Source organism: Dipodomys spectabilis, unplaced genomic scaffold (assembly GCF_019054845.1).
Source record: "Dipodomys spectabilis isolate Male_0828 unplaced genomic scaffold, ASM1905484v1 ptg000301l, whole genome shotgun sequence".
Taxonomy (NCBI): domain Eukaryota; kingdom Metazoa; phylum Chordata; class Mammalia; order Rodentia; family Heteromyidae; genus Dipodomys; species Dipodomys spectabilis.
In genome coordinates this window covers 5,437,085-5,442,335 of record NW_024870978.1, presented here as the reverse complement: position 1 = coordinate 5,442,335, position 5,251 = coordinate 5,437,085, and positions in this window count along the sequence as shown.

Sequence of the window (5,251 nt, the reverse complement as noted above, 5' to 3'; positions counted from 1 at the left end):
ATAGGGATTTTCCCCTCAGGCCAAGGCCTGATGCCATCCAAACGGATTAATCTTCATGGGGTCTCCAAAAATTCGGACCTCTAATGTTCAAGAGAATCGATTGAGACACATTTAATATAATAAATGTTCTCCAAACCACCGAACCCCAAAATTATGATATCCAAAGCTCCAAATATCAAAGGGCAAGCCTTTTTTTCCCTTTACCTTTGTCTCTCCCTCGCTAAAGACCTATACTTCATTGAAGTCTTTCCCTTTATCCCTTCTACCAGTTCCTTCTTCTCTTCAGGCCTCTCTACTCTCCACAGGCCTGAACTGCTTTGCCTGGGTCGTCAGTTGCCATCCTTCACCTCCTGCTCTCCCTCAAATTCTTCTCCTCCCAGGTCTTTCCACTTCTGTTATCACACCACTTCCTTCCTTCCAGGACTTTTCAATTTTAATCTCCCCTTCCATTGCTGTGAACAAGCAGCATATATAAAGTTTGTACCCCTTCTCCACTCCAACTGCTAACAGTTTTCAACTATCACATCCCAAGCTCCCCACAGCCCAATCACTTCTTAACAGCTCAACTCTTGGTGATTAATGTACCAGCCTCTCCCACAGAATGCCCTGCCCTCTCCAGCTGGCCAGGAGATGGGGCCACACTGATTATTGGACCCCTATATATTATCAGTGCCCTGCTGATTATTACAGTATCCTTGTGAACTAGTTGCAATTGAAATTGGAAATTTGACTGTGATATTGCAAACTCATTGTGACATCACAAACCCATTTTGACATCATCATCAGCACGACATCATAAAACCTTTGTGACAATATTTTCATTGTAACATCATGATTCCTTTGTGACATCTCAAATCTATTATGACCTCTTAGCTCCTTTGAAAAATCACATACCCTTTTCAGCATTACAGTACCTTTGTGTACCTATATCCTTGTTGTTAACTAATGACAATTGAGATAAGACATGCCCTTATAACATCAAAAAGTGTTTGTGACATCCTCAAGAGTGTGACATCACATTTTCATTATGAGAGCATCAGCTCATTATGACATCACCAAACTCAATGACATAATCGCATTATGACAACAATTGTCATTGTGACGTCGTAGACACATTATGAATGTCTATTCTGTGATTTCATTGTATTTCAAATATGGCATGAGAGTTGATATCAGAAACACACTTTTGTGCCTATATAACCATTTTGACATCATAATCACTTTGTGACATCACAGAGCCATTGTGATATATCTAATACCATGTGACATCACAAACCTCTCCTATCCTCATAACTTCTGTGACATGCTGACATTGTGATATCTTATGACTTTTTGCCCTCAGAATTTGTTTCCAACCTCATATTTCATGTATGACATGAGACATCAGAAATTCACTGTGACATCATGACCATTGTGACATCACACTGAGAAATGTCATGAACATTGTGTCACATTGTGACATTACAAAAAGTTTTGATGTCAAAATTAGTTAGTGATTCCATACAGGTAAGGGGTCACAGTAGGTCTATAATGTCACAATTGGTTGGTGATATCCAAATGGCATAAAGGTTCTCAGTTATTCTGTAATCACAGAGAATTTGAGTTCACAATGGACTGTGGTATCTCCAAAGTCATGTGTTGTCACAAATGTGATGAAGTCCTAGGAGGATTGTGATGTCATAATGTGACACAATGGTCATGATGTCTGTCAGTATGATGTCACAATGGTCATGATGTCACAGGGGATTTCTAATATCACATATCATAACTGAATTATTATGTTTGAAAACAGATAACGAGCTCATAAAGGGCCTAAGACACAATTGCAGCACGTCATAAGACTAATGAGGACAGGGCATATTTGTGATGTCACAGTTTGTTAGTGATATATCCATGGCACTGTGATGTCACAAAGTGATTGTGATGCCATATATTTATGAGATCACAATGATTTTCAGATATCAACCCACATGCCACTTTTAAAATAGAATGAAATAAGAGCATAAGCATTTACAATGTGTCTATTACCTCACAATGACAATATAATGTCATAAAGCTATGAGGTCATTGTAAATTGGTGATGTTGCAAGGAGGTGATGGTGTCATAATGAATATGTGTTGTCACACTGGTGATGGGGTCACAAAGTGTTTGTGATATTACAATGGCATATATGAATTCAATTGTCATGTGTTCAAATTGAGGATATGGGTACACAAAGGGACTGTAATGTCACAAATGCCATATGTGTTTTCAAAAGTATTTAAGGGTCATGATAGCTTTATGATTCACAGTTGTGATGAGGTCACAATGTGTTTTTGATGCTATAATGTTTTTGTAATACCTCAAACACATGTCCAATTTGAATTGCTAGTATTTCACAATCTGCCTACAAGTTCACAGAAGGATCTTGAGGTCCTAAGGGACATGAATTTTTTTTTTAATGTTATGAGGTCATATTAGGTTTTTGAAACAGTGGGACAGTGATATCACCATGGCAATGTCAACTCACTACATCATGTCAGAATATAATTTTGGTGTCACAAATAGTTGATGATGCCACATTAATGATGAAGCCACAAAAGTTTGGTGGTGTCACAATGTGCTGGCCATGTCACAATGAAATGATGGTTCTCAACTGTCTTTAACTTACAATGAATTCATGAGTTCACAAAGGGACTGTGGTTTCTCCAAAAGTATGTGTTGTTACATATTGAAATCCTAAAAGGTTTGTGATGTCCGAATTTGACACAATGGTTATGACATCTGGCAATGTGGTGACACCATGGTCATGACGTGACTGGGAATTTGTAATATCAAATGTCATATGTGAAATCTAATGAGGTGGCCAACAGATTATGAGGAAAAAAAGGCATGTCACAAAAGTTATGATGACAGGACAGGTTTGTGATGTCACGCTGTGTTAGTGATATCACAATGAAAATGTGACGTGCAAAGGGATTGTGATGTCACAATGGTTATGAGTTTATGATTTGTTTATGATATCCACCTATATGCCACATTTGAAGAAGAATGAAATCACAGAAAAGGCATTCATAATGTATAGATGATATCACAATGACAATGTGAAATTATAATTTTATCATATTTTATTTTTGTGATTTCACAATGAGCAGATGGTATCACAACGACAATGTGATGTCACAGTTGTGATGACCTCAAACTTTTTATTGTTAAAATGTCATGTCTGTTCTCAATTGTCAATATTTTACAGTGGGGATTAGGTACACAAAGGCACTGTTATCTCACAAATCTATGTATTTTTCAAAGGTTATAAGAGGTCATAATAGATATGGGATGTCACAATGTGATCCTGGTGACTAAACAGCAATGTTACGTCACAGTGACTTCATGATGTCACAGTGGTTTTGAGGTCACAATGGGTTAGTTAGATCATGAGTTTGTAATATCAAAATTATTTGTCCAATTTCAATCGCTACTATTTCACCATGAGGACACTGTAATAACCAACAGTGCCCCTATAATCCATGGGAACAGATAGACCTCCTGGACTGGACCACCAGACAGGGGGGTGCATGCTGCTGGAGTGGGCAGGACATGCTGCTGAAGAGATAGGAAGTTAAGCCCCACGTGGTGAGCTGCCAAGAAGTTATTGGGCATGGACATTTGGGAAGTGATGATTGAATACTGTTATGCAGGAAACATATTTTAGTGGGAGCAGGGTACAGTCTATATATAGGTTGCATGTTCAGAGGAACAGAAGCGGGAAGGAAAAGGGGAAAGGCCTGGAAGGAAAGAACTGTTGAAACTGCAGGAGTTTAAATTCCTGGGAGGAGAGAAAATTGAGCATGAGCAGGAGGTGAAAAACAGCAACTGGCCACCTGGACAGGGCAGGGAAAACCTGTCAAGAGTACAGCAATCTGAAGAGAAGAAGGGAATGGTGGAAGGAAAAAAAGAAAAGACCTGAAAGGTAGGACAGGTCTGTAGAGAAGGAGGATGAAGGAAAGGAAAAAGCCTTGACCTTTGAAGTGTGGAGCATTGGACATGATTATTTTGCGGGTTGGTTGTTTGAAGACCAGTTAACAAATGGCTGGGCTGCTCTTTGGAGGTCTGAGGGTTCATGGTTGAGGCTGTAATTAGCTCTGGGCATCCAACCCAGGTCAAGCTAGTTGCTTGTTACAAAATTTATGAAGACAAGACAGGTTTGTGATGCTACATTGCATTAATGTTATCACAATATCAGTATGAGGTCACAAAGGGATTGCAATGTCGCAACGGTAATGTGGTTCACAATGGGTTTCTGAAATCAACCTATATGCCACATTTGAGATAGAATGAAATCACAGAATAGGCAATCACATTGTCTCTATGACCTCACAATGAAAATGTGATGTCATAATGCTATGTTGTCATTGTCATTTTGGGATGTCACAATGGGCTTATGGTATCCTAACAATAATGTGATCTCACTCTGTAGATGATGTCACAAAGCGTTTGTAATGGTACAATGGCATGTCTGATGTCAGTTGTCCTTTGCGCACAATGAGAATATGGTTACCTAAAGGGACTGTGGTGTTACAAACACGATGTGCTTTTTCAAAGGTGCTAAGAGGTCACAACAGGTTTGGGATATCACAAGGTGATCGTGATATCACTGTGGCAATGTGATATCACAATGGGTTTGTGATGTCACAGTGGTGATAAGTCACACTTGGATAGTGATGTTACAATGAATTTGTAATATCACCATTACCTGTCCAATTTCATTCTACTAGATCACAATGAAGATACAAGTTCACATAAGGAGCTAGAAATCAGAAAGGCCATAAATTTTGTAAAATATAATGAGGACATAATAGGTTGGTGAAAATGCAATGGGACAGAGATATTCCATTGGCAATGTGATGTTAACATTACATGAGATAGTATTGTTTTGAAGTGACAAATGGTGATCCATACAGGTGATAAGGTCACATAGGTTTGTGATTTCACAATGGGATGGTGATGTCACAATCTCCTGCCGGATCTCTAATTGACAATGAATATATAAGTTCATAAGGGATAATGATGTATCCAAAGGTATATGTTTGCACAAGTGTAATGGGTCTTAACAGGTTTGTGGTGTCACAATGTGACTCTGTGGTCATGACAACTGGCAGTGTGATGTCACAGTGGTGATGATGTCACAGTGGACTTCTGATATCATGTCATACCTGAAGTATGAGTTAAACAATTTATGAACTCAGAGATGCCAAAGAGATCACATTGGCA